Here is a 24,300-nt window from a genome sequence, read left to right on the forward strand (position 1 = left end):
TAGCTGCTCTAATCCCTCTACCTGGCTGTGAAACCCCAAAGATTAATGCACCACCCAGTGTAAAATCGTGAAATAGTGGAAACAGCCTAAGGTTTGGGAGTCCTAGAGGAAGGGTCGGATTGAAGCTATGCTAGCCTGAAGTGAAGGGTGGGGATATTGTGATTCAATAAGAGCAAACTGTTTGCATCCCTGTATGAGAAGCTGATACCTGTCAATATTGAAATTTATATAATTATCGCAAAATTTAAAAGGGCTATACATAGACTGAGGGTGCACGTAAAAGTGAACTAATCTGATGATAATAAACCTTACTAAGGAGCACAAAAGGACTGTAATGGGAGAAAAGGAAAGGAGGAGGCAAAAAAAGGGTAAATTATGCCACATGAAGAGGCATAAAAACATATTAAATAGAGGGAAAGAAGGGAGGGAGAAGAACATAATATGAACTTTATTCTCATTGGTTCTGGTTCAAGGAGGGATCAACATAGTCAAGTTTAGGATGCTAACATAAAAAGACACAAAAATTCATTATAATAGAGGAAAAGTAGGGAGGGAGAGTGGCACTGTATGAAATTTGCTCTCATTGGTTTGGGTACAAGGAGTGAATAACATAGTCCGTTAAGTATAAAAATCTATTGTGACCTACAGGCAGTAGGAGGGGTAAGGTGGAACAAAGGAGTTAGAAGTTTAATTATTTGAAGTTAGTTAGACCTTTTTCGTTCAGCCGGCCAAGATGCCAAAAGGGAAGAAGGCCAAGGGGAAGAAGGTGGCTCCGGCCCCTGCTGTAGTAAAGAAGCAGGAGGCCAAGAAAGTGGTCAATCCTTTGTTTGAGAAGCGTCCCAAGAACTTTGGCATTGGTCAGGACATCCAGCCCAAAAGGGACCTTACTCGATTTGTCAAATGGCCTCCGTACATTAGACTGCAGCGTCAAAGGTCTATCCTCTATAAGCGTTTGAAGGTTCCACCAGCAATTAACCAGTTCACCCAAGCTTTGGATCGTCAGACAGCTACTCAACTTCTTAAACTGGCTCACAAGTGTAGACCAGAGACAAAGCAAGACAAGAAGCAAAGGCTGCTGGCTCAGGCTGAACAAAAGGCTGCAGGCAAAGGAGATGTCCCCACCAAGAGACCACCTGTTCTCAGAGCAGGTGTTAACACTGTTACCACCCTGGTAGAAAACAAGAAAGCACAGCTGGTAGTGATTGCACATGACGTGGACCCCACTGAGCTAGTGGTCTTCCTACCTGCCTTGTGCCGGAAAATGGGGGTTCCTTACTGTATTATCAAAGGTAAAGCAAGACTCGGACGCTTAGTTCACAGAAAGACCTGCACGAGCATTGCCTTCACAAAGGTTAACCCTGAAGATAAGGGAGCCCTGGCTAAGCTGGTGGAAGCCACCAAAACCAATTATAACGACATATATGATGAGATCCATCGTCACTGGGGTGGCAATGTTCTGGGTCCAAAATCAGTGGCTCGTATTGCCAAGCTGGAAAAGGCAAAAGCTAAGGAACTTGCAACCAAATTGGGTTAAATGTGTATTTGATTTTCCCTATGTAAAAATAAAAATTTAAACAAAAAAAAAATAAAGTTAGTTAGAAGGGATGGAAGTAGTAGTAAGGGGAAAGGGTAGGTAAAGAGGGGTACAAGGAAAGAATACTGAGGGAGGCAACAGTCAAAAGGAAAACTCTTAAGGAAGGGAAGAGAGAAGGAAGACATAAAAAAAATAAACAGGGGAGGAATAGGATGGAGGGAAAGGCAAAGATGGTATTTGTAACTCTGAATGTGAAGGGGATGAACTCTCCTATAAAACAGTGGCAGATAGTGGAATGGATTAAAAATCAAATTCCTACAATATGAGTTCTACAAGAAACACATTTAAAACAAGGGAATACACACAGGGTAATGGTAAAAGGCTGTAGCAGAATATATTTTGCCTAAGCAAATGTCAAAAAACAAAAAAAGCAGGCGTAACAATCCTTATCTCAGGTAAAGCAAAAACAAAAATAGATCTAATTAGAAGAGATAAGGAAGGAAACTACATCCGGGTAAAAGGCACCATCAAGAATGAAGCAATATCATTACTTAATATATGTGCACCAAGCAGTATAGCATCTAAAATACTAGAGAAGTTAAGGGAATTAGAGGAAGTAATAGATAGCAAAAGTATGCTAGTGGGGGACCTCAATTTCCCTCTCTCTGAACTTGATAATTTTAACCTCAAAATAAGCAAGAAAGAAATTAAGGAGGTGAATAGAATTTTAGGGAGTGTAGATATTCTAGATCTCTGGAGAAAACTGAATGGGGATAAAAAGGATTATACCTTCTTCTCAGTGGAACATAGCACATACACCAAAATTGACCATGTACTAGGGCATAAAAACCTCAAAATTCAGTGTCAAAAGGAAGAAATATTAAATGCATCCTTCTCAGATGATGCTGCAATAAAAATGATATGCAATAAAAAATTATGGAAAGATAAACTAAAAACTAATTGGAAACTAAGGTACTTAATCCTAAAGAATGAGTGGGTCAAACAAGAAATTAAAGAAACTATCAGTAATTTCATTCAAGAGAATGACAACAATGAGACAACAAACCAAAACTTGTGGGATGCAGAAAAAGCCATTCTTAGGGGAAGTTTTGTATCCCTTAATGTATACATGAATAAAATAGAGGTAAAAAAAAAAAATTAGGCGTGCAATTGAAAAAGCTAGAAAAAGAATAAATTGAAAATCTCTAATTAAATACTAAATTAGAAATAACAAAAACAAAAGGAGAGACTAATAAAGTTGTAATTAATAAAACTATTGAATTAATAAATAAAACAACAAAATTGATAAGCATTAGTCAATATGATGAAAAGAAAGAAAACCAAATTTATGAGTATCAAAAATAAAAAGGCTAAATCTACCTCCAATGAAGAAGAAATTAAAACAATATTTAGGAATTATTTTTCCCAATAGTATGCACAAAAAATTGGACAATCTTAGTAAAATAGATGAATATTTACAAAAATATAAGTTGCACAGATTAACTGAAGAGGAAGTAAGTTACTTAAATAACTCCATCTCAGAAAAAAAAATGAACAAGTTATCATCAAACTCCCTAGGAAAAAAATATTTACAGGGTCAGATGTATGTACTAGTGTAGCAGCAAGCACCCCAAGCATCCTCAGGGTTTGCCGCCACCACAGGTTCTTGGATCTGCTTTGTTAAAGGAAAGCAACTCAAAATGGGTTAACAAGCTTACTTTAATCAGTCAGACATATATCGTTTACCTTGTTCAGGAGAAAAGGTCAGCACCCTGAACCTCAAAGTATACAGGCATAATTATCAAGACAGAAACATCAAGTAGACAGATTTCCAAACTGTCCAACCATTACATCCATACCCAGTCAACATCTGGGTTTCCACATTCTGGGTTTTTCAAAGCCGGGGGACTCTCAACAACGGCTTCCCAGAATTCAGATCAAATCACAGAATACTTCTCAAAGTGAGTCCCAAAACAAAGCTACACATCAGGGCTTATATAGCCTTCTCCTGGCTCAGAGAATGTAACAACCTTATTGACTCACTGGCCAATCAAGAAGTATCTACTGAAAAACAAGCCTCCCACCCCAGGCTTCAGGTGCACATTAGCCTAGGGGCAGGGAAGATCTTCAAAATTTACATTCTTATTACAACTAGGGAATTCTATGAACCATTTAAGAGCAGTTGATTCCAATACTATTTGGGGGATTAGAAGCAGGACCTCCCTGCTGCCCAGGCTTCAACCTTCCCCAATCCATGTAAAAAGGGGACTCTGAACAAACTTTGGAGCTGCAGAACCCACAAAATGGTACAGAGAAGCTAACCTCCTGCTGAGGAAAATCCGGCTGGTCAACAGAAATCTTCCAGCACAGAGCTCTGGTAGCCGAGCCCAGCCCCACACCAAGACTTAAGCCCCAGGCTGGGCCTGACCAGCTGCCGGCAGGAGGGACTCCAGATCAGCAGCATATTTGGCCCTTTCCAGATTTATCAACACATACATGTGAAGAACAAATTGAGAGGTCAATGAAGTGTGGGCTTTGGGACCCCGTAAGTGGGAGTGCATGGCTTTTGCTCTGGGGGCGAGAAGCTGCTGAGATGCCAGTAGAGCCAGACATCACCATGTGGCAGCTTTAGCTCCTGGCCTGCAGAGTGTACGGGCACCAAGCACGAGTTTAAGGGGTAACTGATCTTGTTTTAACTTTCTTCAACCTGTATTGCAGTCTAGGGTGGAGGCCCTGGGGTGTGTGTCCAGCTTACCAGAGTGTGTGGAGGCTTCAGAGAGGGCACCCATTTAATATCTCTGGCAGCTGAGAAAAAACCAGCATTTGGGACGAAAGCTCTCCTGTCTGGTGGCAGAGTCCTACTGTGGCAAAAAGCCAAGGGGTCAATTGACTGAGGAGTGACATGACCAGGCAAAAGAATCAAAGCAGAGAAAAGATTCCAACATTAGACTCCTATTTTGGATTCACAAAAGATCAAAGCATGGAACAGGAGGAAGACAGGGAGGTCAGAACTGATGCACCAAAAACTTCAAAGGAAAATAAAAGCTGGTTACAGGCCATAGAGGACCTTAAGAAGCAGAAAAGAGAAGTGGAGGAAAAATTGGGAAGAGAAATGAGAACAATGCAAGAAAATTACGAAATGAGAGTCAACAGACTGAGGAAAATAATACCTTAAGAAACAAACTGACTCAAATGGCAAAAGAGTCTCAAAAAGGCAATGAGGAGAAGAATGCCTTAAAAAGCCAATTTTGCCAGATGGAAAAAGAATGACAAAAGATCAATGAGGAGAATCATTGCTTTAGAATTAGATTGGATCAAATGGAAGCTAATGACTTTATAAGAAATCAAGATGCGGTTAAACAGATCCAAACAATTGAAAAAAATAAAAGGTAATGTGAAATATCTCATGGGAAAAAACCACTGACCTGGAAAATAGATCTAGGAGACATAATTTCAAAATTATTGGATTACCTGAAAGTCATGATCAAACTAAGAACCTAGAAATCATCCTCCAGGAAATTCTCAAAGAAAACTGCCCTGATGTTTTAGAACCAGAGGGCAAAATAGAGGTTGAAAGAATCCGCCGATCACTTCCTTAAAAAGATCCCAAAAAGAAAACTCCTAGGAATATTATAGCCAGGTTGCAGAATTCCCAGATTAAGGAGAGAATATTGCAAGCAGCTGGGAAGAAACAATTTGAATATTGTGGAAACACAATTAGGATAACCCAGGATCTGGCAGGTTCTACACTGAGGGATCGAAGGGCTTGGAATATGATATTACAGAGGTCAAAGGAACTGGGATTAAAACCAAGAGTCACCTACCCAGCAAAACTGAATAACATGTTTCAGGGGAAAATATGGTCGCTCAGTGGAATAGAGGACTTTCAAGCATTCTTGCTGACCAAAACAGATTTGAATAGAAAGTTTGACATTCAGATACAATAAGCAAGAGAAGCATGTGAATGTAAACAAGGAAAAGAAATCATAAGGAATTTATGAAATTTGAAATATTTACATTCCTACATGGAAAAACAATAATTGTAACTGATGAAACTTTCTTCAGTAGTTGAAGGGAATAGAAATACACACACACATATGAGGATATATGGATACATATGTGAATGTATGTATATAAGTTTACAGGTATACATGATAGCGGGCACAGGACCAATTTAACAGGAAGGGACGATAATTAAAAGGTCAAATTAAGAGCTGAGAGAGGAATATAATGACCGGAGATGTGGAGAGACAGAATAAGGGTAAACTATCTCATACAGAAGAGGCCAGGGAAAATGGTTACAATGGAAAGGAAGAATAGGAAGGCAAAAGGGAATGGGTCAACTTTATTTCCATTGAATTTGGCTTGAGGAGGGAATGAAATACACACTAAATAGGGTATCTCACCCTCCAGGACAGTAGGAGGGGGAAGGTGATGAGAAAGGGGGTGATGGAAGGGAGGACAGGATGGAAAGGGAAAGAAGATGGAAGCACCCACTTTTGAAAAAGGACTGGATCAAAGTAGAGAATAGAACAAGTGTGAGGTGGGATAGGATGGAGGGAAATATCTTTTACAATATATCTACTATGTTATTGTTTTGCATTAAACACACATGTACAACCTATACTGAACTACTTATCTTCCCAGTAAGGGTGGGTGACAAGGGGGGAAGTGAGTGAATCTGGAATTCAAAGTTTTAAAATCAAATATATATATATATATATATATATATATACACTATTATTAATACTATTTCACATGTAATTGGGATATAAGATATGCAGGCAATGTGCATAGATATCCAGTGGAAAAGTAGAAAGTGTATGGGAGAAAATATAGGAGAGACCAGATTGGAGGAGGGGACATCCTGTGGGACTGCTATTTTGGGATGGCAGGTAGAGGAAAAACCGGGAGAAAATTTGTAACCCAAAATCTGGAGAAAATGAATTATGTAAATCAGAAGTTAATAAAACATTTAAGAAGAAAAAAAACTATTTGCGAAAATTATTGAGAAAGAAGTCCTACCCAATTCTTTTTATCACGCAAATATTTTACTCATATTTAAATTGGGAAGAGAAAAAACATAGAAAGAAAATTATAGACCAATTTCCCTCATGAAATAGACATGAAAATTTGAAATATAATATTATCAAAAGACTTCAGCAACTTATGACAAAAATAACACACTTTGATCAGATAAGATTTATTCCAGGAATGCAAGGATTGTTCAATATTAGGAAAACTATCAGCATAATTGATTATATCAACAACAATACTAGTATAAACCACATGATTATCTCTCAATAGATGCAGAAAAGGCTTTTGACAAAATACAATGCCCATTCCTATGTAAAACACTAGAAAACATAGGAATAAATGGAGTCCTCCTAAAAATAATAAGTAACATTTAACTAAAACCATCAGTAATTATTATATATAATGGGGATAAGCTAGAAGTATTTCCAGTAAGATCAGGGGTTAAACAAGGATTTTCACTGCCACCCCTCTTATTCAATATCATAATAGAAATGTTAGCAGTGGCAATAAGAGAAGAAAAAATGAAGGAAACAAAGTAGTCAAAGAAGAGACTAAGTTAAAACTCTTTGCAGATGATATGTTGATATACTTAGAGAATCCTAGAAAATCAAGTACAAAACTACTTGAGATAAGAAATTAATTTTACAAAGTTTCAGGATATAAAATAAACCCACATACATCCTCAGCATTTCTATATATTCCTTTTTTTTCTAAAAATTTCGTCATTAATATGTGTGTTTACTTTTACTTTACAAGATTCAATTCCACAATTCATGATGGTATACATTCAAGTAAAGGATCTGCAAATACTTTCACATTAGACATTAGTCAGGTTATAAAAAAAGGATTGCATCAGATGGAATGAACAGTGGAAAAGAGGAAACAAAACCAAAAAAGAAAAAGACCTGGTAGTTTGCTTAAATCTGGACTCAAACTCAGTCCTTTCTAGTTCTTTCTCTTGATGTAGACATCTCTCTTCATCATGAGTCTTTTGGGACTAACTTACAATAATTCATTGCTGAGAGGAGTCCATTCTATCAAAGTTGGTCGTCATAATACGTTGTGTCTGTAATTGTGTACAAATTTCTCCTGGTTGTACTCTTCTCACTCAGCATCAGTTCATACAAGCCTCTCTAGGTAAATATGAAATCCATCTGCTTGTCGTTTAATATAGCACGATAGCATTCCATTACATGCATATACCACAACTTGTTCAGCCATTCCTCTATTGATGGGCACCCCCTTAATTTCCAATTCTTTTCCACCACAAAAAGAGCTGCTATAAATATTTTTGTTCATATGGGTCTTCCTCCCACTTCCATTATCTCTTTGGGACACAACACTAGAAGTGTTATTACTGGGTCAAAGGGTATGAAATTATTTATAGCCCTTAGGGCATAATTCCAGATTACTCTCCAGAAAGGTTGGATCTGTTCACAACTCCACCAGCAATGCATTAGTGTTCCAATTTGCCCATTCCAGCAACTGTCATTTTCCTGTTTTGTCATCTTAGCCAATATGACTAGTGACATGTGTTACCTTAGAGTTGTTCAATAGTGATTTATAGAATTTTTTCATATGCTTATAGATATTTTAATTTCTTCCTCTTCAAACTGACTGTTCATATCCTTTGAACATTTATCCATTGGGGAATGACTTGTATTCATATAGATTTGACTCAATTCTCTGCATATTTTAGAAAAGAGTCCTTTGTTAGAGACATAGGTTGTAAAAATTCTTTCCCAATTTCCCACTTCCCTCTTAATCTTGGTTATATTGGTTGGTTTGTACAGAAGCTTTTCAATTTAATGTAAACAAAATTATACATTTTGCATTTTATAATGCTCTTTAATTCTTGTTTGGTCATAAAGTCTAACCCTCTCCACACATCAGACAGGAAATTATTCCTTGTTTTCTGAGATTGTTTACAGTATCAACCTTTATACCTAGGTCATGCAGGCATTTAGATTTTATTTTGGTATATGGTGGTAGATAATGATCTATGACCAGTTTCTGCCATGGTATATTCCAGGTTTCCGAGCAGTTTTTGTCAAATAGTGAGCTCTTATCCCCAAAATTGGGGTCTTTGGGTTTATCCAAAAATAGATTACCGTAGTCATTGACTGCTGAGTTTCATGTAGCCAATCTCTTCCAGTGATCCACTACTCTATTACTCAGCCAGTACCAAGTAGTTTTGATGACAGATGCTTAATAATACAGATTGAAATCTGGTATAGCCAGTCCACTTTCCCTAGCATTTCTTTCAATTAATTTCTTTGATGTTCTGGACCATTTGCTCTTCTAAATGAATATTTTTTTTTACTATTTTTTCTAGCTCCATAAAGTATTTTTTGGTAAATTGATTGGAATGGCACTAAATATGTGTTTTAATTAGGGAAAATTGTCATTTTTATTATATTAGCTCAACCCAGCCACAAGCAATTGATATTTTTTTTCCAATTACTTAGATCTGACTTTATTTGGGTGAAAAGTGTTTTGTAGTTGTGGTCATATAGGTCCTGGTTTTGTTTTGGCAGGTAGATTCCTAAATATTTTTAATGTCTACAGTAACTTTAAATGGGATTTCTCTTTCTGTCTCTTACTGTTGAATTTCTTTGGAAATATATAGGAATTCCAAGGATTTATGTGGGTTTATTTTATATCCTGCAACTTTGCCAAATTTATTTATTGTCTCAAGTAGTTTTTTACTTGATTCTCTAGGATTCTCTAAGTATATCATCATATCATCTGCAAAGAGTGATAGCTTGGTCTCTTCTTTGCCTAATTTGATTCCTTTGGTCTCTTTTTCTTCTCTAATTACTACTGCTAACATTTCTAGTACCAGATTGAATAAGAGGGGTGATAGTGGACAACATTGTTTTACCCCTGACCTTAATAGAAATTATTCTAGCTTATCCCCATTACATATAATACTCACTGATTGCTTTAAATAGATGCTGCCTATTATTTTAAGGAAAGCTCCATTTCTTGTGTTTTTAATAGGAATGGATGTTGTATTTTTTCAAAAGATTTTTCTTCATCTATTGAGATAATCATGTGGTTTCTGCTAGTTGTATTGTTTATATGATCAATTATACCGATGTCTTTTCCTAATATTAAATGATCCTTGCATTCCTGTAATAAATCCCGCCTGATCAAAGTGCATTATTCCTGTGATAAAGTGCTTCAGTCTTTCTGCTAATATTTTATTAAAAAAATTTTTGCATTTATATTCATAAGGGAAATTTGTGTATAATTTTCTTTCTCTGTTTTATCTCTTACTGATTTAGGTGTCAGTATCATATTTCTGTCATAAAAAGTATTTGATAGGAGTCATTCTTCACTAATGTTTCAAATAGTTTGTAGAGTATTGGAATCACTTGTTTTTTAAATGTTTGATAGAATTCATTAGTAAATCCATCTGGCCCTGGAGATTTATTCCTAAGGAATTCACTGATGAATTGTGTGATTTCTTTATCTGAGATGGGGTTATTTAAGTAATTTACTTCCTCTTCAGTTAATCTAGGCAATTTATATTTTTGTAAGTATTCATTCATTTCACCAAAATTGTCAAATTTATATGCACACAGTTGCAAAAAATAATTCCTAATTATTGCTTTGATTTCCTCTTCATTGGAGGTAGATTCAACCTTTTCATTTTTGATACTCATAATTTGGTTTTCTTCTTCATTTTTTTTATCATATTGACTAAGTGTCTATCAATTTTATTGTTTTTTTTTCATAAAACCAGATCTTAGTTTTGTTTATTAATTCAATAGTTTTCTTAATTTCAATTTCATTAATCTTTTCTTTGGTTTTCAGTATTCCTAATTTAGTAGTTAATTGGGGATTTTCAATTGGTTGTTTTTTCTAGCTTTTTCAATTGCATGCCCAGTTAATCAATCTCCCTTTTCTCTAATTTATTCATTTATGCACTCACGGTATAAAACTTCCCCTAATAACTGCCTTTGCTGCATCACACAGATTTTGATATGTAGTCTCATTATTGTCATTCTCTTGAATGAAGTTACACATTGTTACTATAATTTCTTATTTTATCCCCTTATTCTTTAGGATTAAATTGTTTAATTTCCAATTAGTTTTTAGTCTATCTTTCCATGACCCTTTATTGCATAATATTTTATTTCATTCATTTAAATTTTTTGCCTTCTTCACTGAATGGTGAGGTTTTTATGCCCAAATACATGGTTGATTTTTGATTATGTGCCATGAACCACTGAGAAGAAAGTATATTCCTTTTTGTCCCCATTCAGTTTTCTCCAGAGAGCTGTCATATATAGCCTCTCTAAAATTCTATTCGCCTCCTTAACTTCTTTCTTGTTTATTTTGAGGTTAGATTTATCAAGCTCAGAGAGGGGGAGATTAAGGTCCTTCTCTAGTATAGTTTTGCTATTTCTTCCTCCAATTCCCTTAACTTTTCCTCTAGGAATTTGGATGCTATACCACTTGGTGTATATATGTTAAGTAATGATTTTGCTTTATTCTTGATGGTGCCTTTTAGCACAATATATTTTCCTTCCTTATATCTTTTAATTAGATCTAATTTTTCTTTTGCTTTATCTGAGATAAGGATTGTTTCGCCTGCTTTTTTTCCCCTTTGGTTTAGTCATAATATATTCTACTCCAGCCTTTTACCTTTACCCTGTGAGTATCACTTTTTTCAAACGTGTTTCTTTTACACAGTACATTGTTGGATTAATGTTTTTAAGTCCATCCTGCTATCCACTTCTGTTTTATGCGAGAGTTTATCCCATTCACATTCACAGTCATGATGACTGTCTCTTTCCCTCCATCCTATTCCCTCTCCTGCTTATGTTTTTGTTTCTTCCTTCTCCCTTCCCTTCCTTAAGGGTTTTCTTTGTGACCACCACCTCCCTCTGTGTTCTCTCCCTGTAATCCCCCGTGCTTTCCCTACCCTCTCCCCTTACTACTATTTCCCTCCCTTCTAATTCCCCCCAGTTTTATTCCCCCCTTGCCCTCCTACTGCCTATAGGACATAATAGATTTTTATGCTTATCAGAGTATGTTATTCCCCCTTTGAACCCAAACCAATGATAGTAAATTTCATATAGTGCTCTTCCTCTCCCTCCTTTCCCTCTAATGAGTTTTTGTGTCTTTTCACATTAGAATCTTAAACTTAACTGATTATGTTGATCCCTCTTTTAACTAGAACCTTTGAGAATAATGTTCAAATGATGTTCCTCTCCCTCCTTCCTTTCCCTCTACTATAGTCTGTTTTTATGCCTCATCACATGGCATAATTCACCCTTTTCTGTCTTATCCTTTCCTTTTATCCTATTACAGTTGCTTTGACCCCCTTAATTAGTTTTTTTATCATCATATTAGTTCCTTTATTCCCACACCATCTACATATATATATGTACATATATAACTCTTTTAAAGGTCATGATAATCATATAAATTTTGATATTGACAGTTATCAGTTTCTGGTATAGGGATGTAAACATTTTGCTCTTATTGCATCCCAAGTTATGTGCATGTTTGCGTGAGTGTGCATGTGCATATGTGTGTATGTGTGAGTGTGTGTTTTCTTTGTTTACCTTTTTATGTCTTTCTTTAGTCTTGTAATTGGAGATCAAATTTTCTATTGAGCTCTGGATTTTTCATCAGGAAAGTCTGGAAGTCCCTTCTTTCATTAAATGACCAGCTCCTTGCCTGAAACATTATGCTAAGTTTTGCCTGATTATGGGTAGTAATCCTTGGTTGCTCTTTTGCCTTATGAAATATCACATTCAAATTCCTCTGATCTTTTAATGTAGGTCATGTGTGATTCTGACTGTAGTTCATTCCTATATATTCTAAATGAAATCCAACAGAAAGATAGAAATTGAAATCCCACTTAAAATTACTGTAGACGTTATAAAATATTTGAGAATCTACCTGCCAAAACAAACCAAGGACTTATATGAACACAATTACAAAATACTTTTCACATAACTAAAATCAGATCTAACTAATTTTAAAACATCAGTTGCACATGGCTGGGTTTAGCTAATATATTAAAAAGGACAATTTTACCTCAATTAAATTACATATTTAGTTCAATACCAATCAATAAACAACAAAAAAAAACTTTATGGAGGTAGAAAAATTAGTAACAAAATTCATTTGGAAGAACAAAAGATCCAGAATATCAAGAGAATTAATGAAAAGAAATTCTAGGGAAGGTGGGCCAGCCATACCAGATTTTAATATGTATTATAAAGCAGCAGTCATCAAAACTACTTGGTACTGTCTGAGGAATTATTTAGTGAATAAATGGAATAGATTGGGTATACTAGATGCAGCAGTCAATGACTATAGTAATCTACTGTTTGATAAATACAAAGCCCTCAATTTTGGGGATAAGAACTCACTATTTGATGAAAATTGCTGGGAAACTTGAATATAGTATGGTAGAAATTGCGCATTGACCACTATCTTACACCGTATACCAAAATCAAGTACAACTGGGTGGACAATCTAGGTATAATTGCTGATAACTGTAAGCAATCTAGGAAAGCAAGAAATAGTTTACCTGTCATATTTACAGAGAAGGGAAGATTTTTTGAGCAAACAAGAGTTAGATAACATTATAAAATGCAATATTGATAATTTTGATGACATTAAATTGGATAGTTTCTGTACAAACAAAGCCATATAACCAAGTTTAAGAGGGAAGTGGAAAATTGGGAAAGAATTTTTACAACCAGTGTCTGTAATAAAGGCCTCATTTCTAAAATATACAGAGAATGAAGTCAAATCTATAAGAATACAAGTCATTTCCCAATTGATAAAAGGTCAAAGATATGAACAGACAATTTTCAGGGGAAGAAATTAAAGATATTCATAAGCATATAAAAATGCTCTAAATCACTATTGATTAGAGAAATGCAAATCAAAACAATCCTGAGGTACCACATCTCACCAGTCAGATGGGCTAAGATAACAAAACAGAAAAAATGATAAATGCTAGTTGTGAACTGATTCATCCATTTTGGAGAGTAATTTTGAATTATGACCAAAAGGCTATAAATAAATGCATCCCCTATAACTCAGCAAGACCATATCTAGGGTTTTATCCCAAAGAGATCATAGAAGTGGGAAGAGGCCCCCTATGTACAAAAATGTTTATAGCAGCTCTTTTTGTGTTGGCAAAGAATTGGAAACCAAGGGAATGCCCATCAATTGGGGAATGGCTAAACAAATTTTGGTATATGAATGTAATGGAATATTATTGTGCTATAGGAAATGAGGTGCAGACAGACTTCATAATAACCTGGAGAGACTTCTAAAAACTAATGTTGAGTCAGAAGAGAAGAACCAGTATTAATTTGTACACAATTACAGACATGATATATGTGTGACGAACAACTTTGATGGACTGGGCTCTTCTCAGCAATGCTAGGTTATATGACAACTCCCAAAGACTCATGATGGAAAGAGATGTCCACATCCAGTGATAGAACTACAGAGTTTGAATGAAGATTGAAGCAAACTACCTGCTCTCCTTATTCCTGTTCTGTTTTGTTTCCCCTTTACCATTCTTCATTCCATAGCTTATAATCTTTCTTTAAAATCTGACTAATTTTTTTTAATGTGCAGGTATTTCTAGATCCTATATTTGATTTTATGCTGCCATGTGGGGGTAGGGAGTAGGAGAGAGAGGGGGAGAAAATTAGAAACTCAGTGGATTGTGGAACTGAATCTTGTAAACTAAAAGTAAAGAAATAATTTTAAAAAATACATTAGGGTGTCTAGGTAGCCCGGTAGTCAGAAGGACCTGAGTTCAAATCTGGCCTCAGACAATTAACACTTACTAGCCATGTGACCTTGGGAAAGTCACTTAACCCCAATTGCCCTGCCTTCTGCCCTCCAAAAAGCAAAAATTAAAATAAAAAAAAATATATCCCTACAATCTGGCAAGGATTGTGAAAACATTTTACAGATGCTATTATTGCACAAATGGATCTATTCATTTCCCTTTACCTCAGTTCATAAAAGTCTTGACAACTTTCTCTGAAATTGTCTCTAACATTATATGAGCAACTTTGAAAGGCTAAAGAGCTCTCATCAACTCAATGATCAATCATTATTCCAGGGATCTGATGATAATGTTACTCATCTTCTGATAAATATATTCTCAATATGAAGAATGAGACCTATGTTTGCAGACATGCCAATATGGGAATTGGCTTTCTTTCATGATACATATTTTCATAAGGGTTTAAAATTTTTGTTTCTTTGTTTTCTCCAGTGGGAGGAAGGAGACATAGAAAGAAAATAAAATAAATGCTTGTCAAAAATAAATAAATAGGAAGCTTAAAAATTCAAATTCTTGACATCCATCAAAGATTGTCTGCCATATGCAATGGATCAGAAACAACAAAAAAATTCAAGAATCCACAACAACCACTTTAATTAGAAGAAGATGGCCAAACATGGAGACAATTCTGTTTGTCCTAGTTTTTCAGCTTTAGAAACTCAACCAAAAGAGTTCAATAAACCTACTAATCAATTTTGTGTCTCTACAGTAACATAATTGGGTAGCTAGTACTATGGGAAGGAAAGAAAGAAGGAAGGAAAGAGGCAAAATTAGAGACAGAGGTATAGAGAGACACACAGAGAGAAAGCTAGACAGTGACAGAGACAGTGAGTCAAAGAGACAGACATCCAACCAATATGTAAGTAGCAACTGATGATTAGTGAAAGGGTGGAGAGGATATATCTTAATGCATCATTTTTTTAACCTCAGATAGATTTCAGCAATATATGAAGTTAGATAGGAAAATATTTCTTTATTTCCACTTACCTCCAACTGAGATCATACAACTTGATGCTAAATAATTTATTGTTGTTTAGAAAGAGTCAGACTAAAAGAGTCAGTCTTGATAAACCACATAAAACTCAAGTAACTTCTCACACTCAGTTTTATCATTTACAAAGTCATAAGATTGGACTAGGTAACCTTTAATTCATATCTAAAGTTATATCTAAAAATAACATGATGCACAAATACCACAATGTGTTTTGATCCAAAGATAATATACTAACTTACCAGCTTATAAGACACCTATCCTAAATGTTTTGGAGATTTTTACATTTCAGGAAACCTTATCCTTACTGAAAGAATGATAAATTATGAAAAAAAAATACTAACACGCTATAAAGGCAAAACTGTTATAGCATTATAGTAACTCCAAAATGGAGATGAGGTACCAAAACAAAACCTGGCAACATACTATGCAGCTAAAATGCTTAAGAATTTTATCCAAGAGATGCAGATAAGCATGCTTCAATAGCATGGTAAATCACCAGATTTCAAGCTTATTTAGAAAAAAAAACAACTATGCACTATAACCAAGATTTTTTTTAAATGAATGGTTTTGCTAGTCACACAATAGCCAATGCAATAAGCATGGTTTCATGATAAAGAATTAAAATCTAGATATCAAAATATTATGAAATCAGTAACATATTTTGTGAAACAATTGAAGGCCAGAAAAGGGAGATTATATTTCTTATTCAGTTTTTGGTATGTAAAAATATACTGTGTATATACTATGTATGTATACACAGATGTATTTCCATATTTCTGGGTATATATTTGAATATGTGTGCATATGCTTCATTAAATTAGCTGGGCAATCTATCTATTAAAGAACAATAATGACTCTTCCATTGAAGTCCCATTCAACATCATGTATCCCTGGAAGGACCACCCTAGCTTAGTTGAGAGAGACTCATCAATCCAGTTGGCTATAGAATAATATATTTTTTTCAGCCTCAGCAGCTCTTGATAACTATCTAAGAAATTTTATTGGATTGTCATTTGTCTTAGTGGAGGAAGTGCCTACATCAGGAAAACTGAACATGCTTTAAGTACCTATGTTTTATCAAAGACTATTTAATATTCTCTAAGACTATGGAAAGAGGCTTGCTTTTTTCTTTTCTTTGTAATGCACTTAATCTCATTCCCCCTCCCCCACATAATCTTAGACCCATATATGGTGCTCTTCCTTCTGTATCATTGTACTAAGATGCATTTGATCAAGGAACTCAAAATGGATCAAATCCAGCAATGCCATTTCTTCTGCAAAATTTCAGTCCATTGACATTAGGAGAAAAGTAGAAGTGTACTGATTTTCTTTATCATGACAAATATAGACTTTGTCTTGAATTCATTTGTATGTGGCATTTATATGTTGATTTCTTTGCTGACGAAATATGTGGATTTCAAAGCACATCTTTCATTTTATCTCCAGTTGTATGAGACATCAAAATAAGGGGTAGATAAAGAAGGAAGTCCTTTGTCTGAAACTATCCAGGCAGGGTCAACTGTGATGAAAACCATCTGAAGTTTCACAGGCTTCTTGTCTGGCTTCAAGTTGGTAATAGTTCCTTTTATTTTAAAAAGGGATTTCTAGAAAATTTCTAGAAAATTTGTTAAAAGGGGACACTAGTAAGTTTTATTTTGTTTTGTGTGCTAATCCCCCCACACACACAGAACTTGAAAAAAATAAAATTTAAAAAAATGACAATGCCATAATCAATGCATCAGTCTTATTAGGTTGCTTAATGGGCAATATGCTGTTGATGATAGTGGGAAGCTACGGGAACTTTATTGCCAGCATTTTCAATTTCAATCAATTTACTTCAACAAACACATATTAGGCACCTGCAGCATGCAAAACTCTAAACTAGGTGCCAAATGGGGAAAAAAAAAAAGAAAAAGAAAACACCAGAAATGAAAGAGTCCCTGACTTGAAGCAAGTAACAGTATGCTGGAAGTAGTTTTGTAACTACAACTATTATTTGCTTGCTAAATATTTACATACCTTTGTTGTACAGTGTGTTTTTGTTTACATAGTCCTCATTTGAGCACCAAATACCATAAAATTGGAAGGAACTTTGGAGGGTATCCAGTCCTACCTTCCACCTAATGGAGGTAACACTTTTAGATCTCTGACAAATTTCTTAAATAACTTGCACTCCCTAGACTTCAGTTTTTCATCTCTAAACTTAAGGAGTTGGACCAGATAATTTCCTTAATACCTACTATTCTATTCTATAAGGTGGTTGTAAAATATTACCCAACTATTATTTGGAGGCACATTTAATAATCAATAAACATTTGTTAAACACTCTGCTAGGCACTGTGCTAATATGTATTTAAGTTTATGTATTACCCATAGGGAAAATGATTTTATATCCATTTAGCAAAAAAATCTGCAATTGACTATTAACATTGACTGAGTAGTAGAGATTTTCAGAAATGAATGTATAAAACAATGAAATTCTACACAATGAATTTACCTAGAACTTCATATTTGAGATTTCACAAATGATTTCATTTTTTATTTCTAATTTATTTCCCCTCTATTTAAAAAAAATCAATTGCATTTATTTTGTTTTTACTCTTAAATTGCATATTCAGTTTGTTAATTCTTTATTTTTTTCTCCTCTACTTTGCTAATATATTACTCAGAGATAAGATCCCCAACCCCTTCCCAGAGGATGGATTTCAAATATATCCTGGACATTTTTGCATATGGTTTCATTACTATAATTATCTTTCACACAGTATTGCATGTATTTTTTTAAATTTCAATTTGCTTATTTTTCAGATTATTATTACATTTTCATTTAGATCTTCATAATATGTCACCATCCTTTCTCAATTAAGTCAGCCTCACTGATACCTGTTGAAAAATTGTTTAGAGTAATGCATAGTGGCCAGGTGTTCTCTAGCAAAACAAAGATGATTTCAACAGAAAAAAATACATTTCTTAAATCAGGGTGCCTCCTGAGAAATATCAGCATTTGTCACAGAATGAAAGAATGTCAACATCCTCTGAGCACATTGATGCAAAGCAGTTTTTCTACAGTCTTTGTTGGAACTGTTATTTTTATTATCCTGAACTCCAATTCCAACACTTTTCTAAGGGTTTAAGATTCTCCTAAAGGAAATGAATTTTCATGAACTCTCTTAAAAAAATGTAAGCAGCAAGAAAAAATAACTGCAGAAGGAGGAAGACAAAGAAAAAGTAGAGGAGAAATAAAAAGAAAAAAGAGGAGCAGGGGGGGAGGAGAAAAATAAATAAAAGGAGAATGAGGAGAAGGCAAAAGAGGAGAAAGAAAAGGGATCTTAGGAATCAGCTAACCTTTCTGGTCCTTAATTTCCATTGTAAAATATGGGACCCTGCCACATGACCTAAGGTCCTTTCCAACTCTAAATCTGAGATCCATGATGTCAAAATACCTCTTTAGCCTTTCCTTAAAAAATATACTTAACTTTCCAAGTCCTTTAAAATATTGTTCTCTCATAGCATGTAACTGGTCTCAAAGAGATTCATTTTTTATGACGGTTAACTCTCTAAGCTTCTTTAGTAAAGAAATTCTCAAATTCATTATGTGCCTTCCACAGACTCCTCAGTGCAGTCTGGGACACCCTGTTCATTATCTCCCAAAAGTACAGTAATAACATTCAACTTATCTTATAGAAACTATTTATTCTGGGGCTAAACAAGGTAGACTGTGACAAGTTAGCCAATAAATATTTAATAAGTGCCTACTATCTGCCAGAGACTAGGTCATGGTTTGGAGATACAAAAATAAGCAAAAGGTATTCCCTGCCCTCAAGAAGCCCACAATCTAATATGGAAGATAAATAAGCAAGTATGTATGAAAAAACAAGCTACATATAGGAAAAAAGGAAATAATTAATGAAAAGAAGACCCTAGAATTAAGAGGGGTAGAGGAAAAACTTCCCATAGAGGATAGGATTTTTGTTTGGATTTGAAGGAAATCAGGGTACCCAATAGGTGGAGATGATGTAAAAGAACATAAAAAGTGTGGGGGAAGGCCAGAAAAAACTCATGGAATCAGACATGGTGTTATGTTCATGGAACATCAAGAAAGAGATGGAAAAAATATATGATGGGAAGTAAAGTGTAAGATGACTGGAAAGGAAAGGGGTAGAGATAAGTAATAAAGGATTTTATATTTGATCCTGGTGATGGTGAGTCACTGGATTTTATTGAGTGACATGATTAGATCTGCACTTTAAAAGAAATCATAATGGCATCTAAATGGAGGATGGCCTGGAGAAGGGAGAGGCAAGGTAGACAGACCCACCAGCAGGCTTTAACAATAATTCAAGTGAAAAATGATGAGGATCTGTACGACTTTGGTAATAGTAAGAGAGGAGGTGACATACTTGAGAGACATTTCAAAGTTGAAAAAGATAGGCCTTGGCAATAGTTTGAATGTGGAGGTGAAAGATAGTGAGAAATCTAGGATGACATTAATGTTTCAAACGTAAGGAACTCAGAAGATACAGCTGTCCTGTATACAAAAGGAAAATTAGGAGGTTGGTGGAGAAAGATAATGAGTTCCATGTTGGCCATGTTGAGGTGAAAATGTTTCACTGGGCATCCAATTTAAGGTCTATGAAAGGCAGTTGGAGATTTGTTTTTGGAATCATCAGAGAGATTGGAATAGAATAACTAGATCATGATTTCAAGTTTCTCCCCATTCCAATTAATTCTTCAAACAGCTGCCTAGGTGATGTCATCTAAAGTGTGTTCTAACAATGTCATCCCCACCAACCAATCTCCTCCTCCTTAATTAGTGAATTCCAATGCCACCCTTTTATTTTATTCAGTTTGAAATATGAATTCTATTTCATATTTAATGTTCACAATAATCAGACTCTTTTCTACCTTTCCAACATTCTCACACCTTGCAAATTTTGTAAAATGGTTTATTTAGATTATTCCATTTAATCCTATTTAGTTTATGTACCTGGTTTTATCAAACACTAGACTCCTGAGCATGATTGTTTTTATCTTGCTTATCTAATCTAATCCAATGATATAATTTTTAATTTTCAATGAGTTCAAAATAATTTTGTTGATAATGAATTCTTTATAATAACTTGAGGTATAGAAATGCTACTCTACATTCCTTTTAGGTTTCTGTTTTAATAATTTTTTGTTGGAATTACAGACCTTTTATTTCCTCAAATGAATTTAAATGTGAAATTGTTTAGCACCATAAAGTAACATTTTGGATGTTTGATTTTAGAAGAACCCAAACACTGTAACTTAATTTAAATAGAATTACAATTTTTATTAATTTTTTTATTGTTTTTCAGCCATTTCAGTCATGTCCAACTCTTTGTGATTCCTACTGAGGTTTGGCAAAGATATTGAAGATGGTTTTCCATTTCCTTCTCCAACTCATTTTATAGTTAAAGAGGGTTAAGTGGCTTGCCCAGGGAGCCAAAACTAGTAAATGTCTGAGGTCAAATTTGAACTCAGGAAAAGGAGTCTTCCTGACTTCTGGGCAACCACTCTATCCACTGTACTATTTAGCTGCCCATTTCTTAAATTATCCTTGTCTACTCATGAGCAAAGAGAGTTATTCCAATGATTTCTCATTATTTTTAAGTGTCTTCTAAATGTATTTCCATGAATACTGAGATTATATTTCTAGATTGACTTCCATATAATGTATACATTATAGATATTTTAGTATAATATTGCGTTATCATTTTTTTAGTCTTGTGTTTTAGAGAAATTCCAATCTTTTCATTGATTTATTTTTTATCCTGATACTTTACAAAAGTTATCTGACGCAGTTTCTTTTCTCATTCTTTGGAATTTTAAAAGTAAATGATGTCATATGAAAAGTGAGCATTAGGTCACATCTTTGCTTCCCAGCTCCACACTCACCTCACAGGGAAGAAGGTGATCATGGTCATAGCTCGAAATGGGAATGTGACAGAGATCGTAAATAGGGATGGCCACTACAGCCCCCATTTCCATGAGATCTGAATGTTAAAGAAAGTTGTGTCTGTTTGCCTGCGTGATGTACTCATTACATCTTGCACATACAACACAGAATCCAGAAAGCTGGCAACTGAGGGTGGGTTTAGCATCACAGAATAAATGTGTGTAAATTACATACACTACTACCCACTGACAGTTGGAATTATGTAAGAGTGCTGTAGACCCTGTCTACTTGAAGAAATATTTTCACCTTACTAACAGGTTTAATAATGAAGTGGTCTGTACCTGCCCCAATTCTACTGCCCAACAACAATTTGCTAAAATCCCTTAGAACTCATTCAACTGGGATGTGCTCAAGTTCCTGTATGACTTTACCCTGATCTCCATGCACTGCAACAAATCCTCAACAATTGGGTTTCCAGGTGAATGGGAAAGGCAGCCTTTACAAGAGATCAAGGTTGGACTAGAAGTGGCTACTCCACAATGCCAGGCCACTCTAGGACTGTCACCTGCTTCCCCTACACTAGTCAACATTGATGGGAAAAAGGCTAGGGAAGAACCCTTCTCCTCTTGGTCTGGTAAAACACTTTCCTGAACTTCTTAACTTGGAGCCAGAGAAAATTCAGACTCTGCCTCCTTTGGCCCACCCTTGCTGTATGGCCAAATGTTGATCTTATATCTAGTTTCCTTCCATAGCTCAGGATGGAACTGAGAACTTCCCAGAGAAATAGTCCATCTAGTATGATGCTCTTTGAGGTTTGGAAGACAGCTGACTTATGCATGTAAAATCATCCCTTTGGGAAGCCTTCACTGACTGAAGTAACCATGAGCTAAAATGGAAATACTTCCAAGCAATGTTGAATGTACACGGAGCATCTACAATCCAGTACTCCATGTTTCTCTGCTTTCTATAGCTTCCTTTGGGGCATGAGATAGACCACCACCCAAGTCTTTTGCATTTTGACCCTGATCCCTACATATGTAAGACCCTTTGCCTAGCTGCCTCAGGAATTTATCCATCAGAGTGCCCCAATAGGTGAGTCTCAGAACTAACATATCTTCTAAGAAAGAAATCTTACCTACAAAAAAATATACTTTTCTCCTCTGCTATTTATGCTTTTTATTTCTTATTCTAATTGTTACTGCTAGCACTTCCAGAAAATACAAGGTGCACTCTTTTTTTTATTTTTACTTTATGTGATTTTTAAAATTTTTTTCAAATGCTTTATTAACATCTGATTTATATCATTCATTTCCTCCAGATTTTGAGTTACAAATTTTCTCCCCATTTTCCCCCTACCCACCACCCCAAAATATCAATCCCACAGGATATTCCCTCCTCCAATCTGTTCTCTCCATACCCCTTTTGAATTTTCCAGTGGATCTCTATGCCCCAGTGCCTGTATATATTATTTCCCAATTACATGTAAAATAGTATTAATAATAGTGTATATATACATATACATATATATATATACACACACACAGACACACACACACACACACACACACACACATATATATTTGAATATTTGATTTTGAAATTTTAAATTCCAGATTCATGCCCTTTCTTCCTTGTCACCCACCCTTACTGGGAAGATAAGCAGTTCAGTATAGGTTGTACATGTGTGGCTAATGAAAAACAATAACATAGTAGATATATGGTAAAAGACTGACTATATTTCCCTCCCTCCTAACCCACCTCCCACTTATTCTATTCTCTACTTTGATCCAGTCCCTTTTCAAAAGTGGGTGCTTCCAAATTCCCTCCCCTCCAGCTTGCCCTCCTTCCACAATCCCCCCTCCATCCCCTTCCCCCCCTACTCTCCTGGAAGGTGAGATGCCCTATTTAATGAGTATTTCATTCCCTCCTTAAGCCAAATTCAATAGGAATAGGGTTGACCCATTCCCTTTTGAATTCCTATTCTTCCCCTTCATTGTAACCATTTTTCTTTGCCTCTTCAGTATGAGATACTTTGCCCCAATCTGTCTCTCCCTGTCTCCTCTCATTATATTCCTCTCTCATCTCTTAATTTCACCTTTTAAGTATCATCCCTCCCTGCTAAATTGGTACTCTATCTATGTATACCTGTAAACATGTATACACACATTCACATATGTATTCATATACCCATAGACCCTCATATTTAGACATATATATGTGTGTGTGTGTGTGTGTATCTATACTGTTCAACTACTGAGAAAAGTTTCCTAAGTTACAATTATTGTTTTTCCATGTAGGAGTGTTAATAGTTCAACTTTGATAAGTTCCTTCTGATCTCTTTTCCCTGTTTACCTTCTCATGAATCTCTTGCTTCTTGTATTTGAATGTCAAACTTTACATTCAACTCTGGTTTTTTCAGCAAGAATGTTTGAAAGTCCTCTATTCCACTGAATGACCATATTTTCCCCTGAAACATCATATTCAGTTTTGCTGGGTAGGTGACTCTTGGTTTTTAATTCCAGCTCCTTTGACCTCCGAAATATCATATTCCAAGCCATTAAATCCCTCAGTGTAGAAACTGCCAGATCCTGGGTTATCCTGATTGTGTTTGTATAATATTCACATTGTGTCTTCCTGGCTGCTTGTAATATTCTCTCCCTAATCTGGGAATTCCAGAACCTGGGTATAATATTCCTAGGACTTTTCTTTTTGGGATATTTTTATGAGGTGATCTGTGGATTTTTTCAACCTCTATTTTGCCCTCTAGTAATAAAATATCAGGGCAGTTTTCTTTGAGAACTACCTGGAGGAGGATTTCTAGGTTCTTAGTTTGATCATGGCTTTCAGGTAATCCAATAATTTTTAAATTATCTCTCCTTGATACATTTCCAGGTCAGTGTTTTTTCCCATGAGGTATTTCACATTGACTTTTATTCTTTCATGTGTTTGGATCTGTTTAACAGAATCTT

The 24,300-nt window shown here is 35.3% G+C and overlaps 1 pseudogene; it reads left to right on the forward strand.

Moving 5' to 3' along the window:
• Positions 1-712: 712 nt before the first annotated feature.
• LOC138152285 (large ribosomal subunit protein eL8 pseudogene) lies at positions 713-1,590 on the forward strand (annotated as a pseudogene).
• Positions 1,591-24,300: the final 22,710 nt, after the last annotated feature.

This window comes from Petaurus breviceps, unplaced genomic scaffold, assembly GCF_028583685.1.
Source record: "Petaurus breviceps papuanus isolate PSGF00001 unplaced genomic scaffold, PetGlider_PUasm1.0 90925, whole genome shotgun sequence".
Taxonomy (NCBI): domain Eukaryota; kingdom Metazoa; phylum Chordata; class Mammalia; order Diprotodontia; family Petauridae; genus Petaurus; species Petaurus breviceps.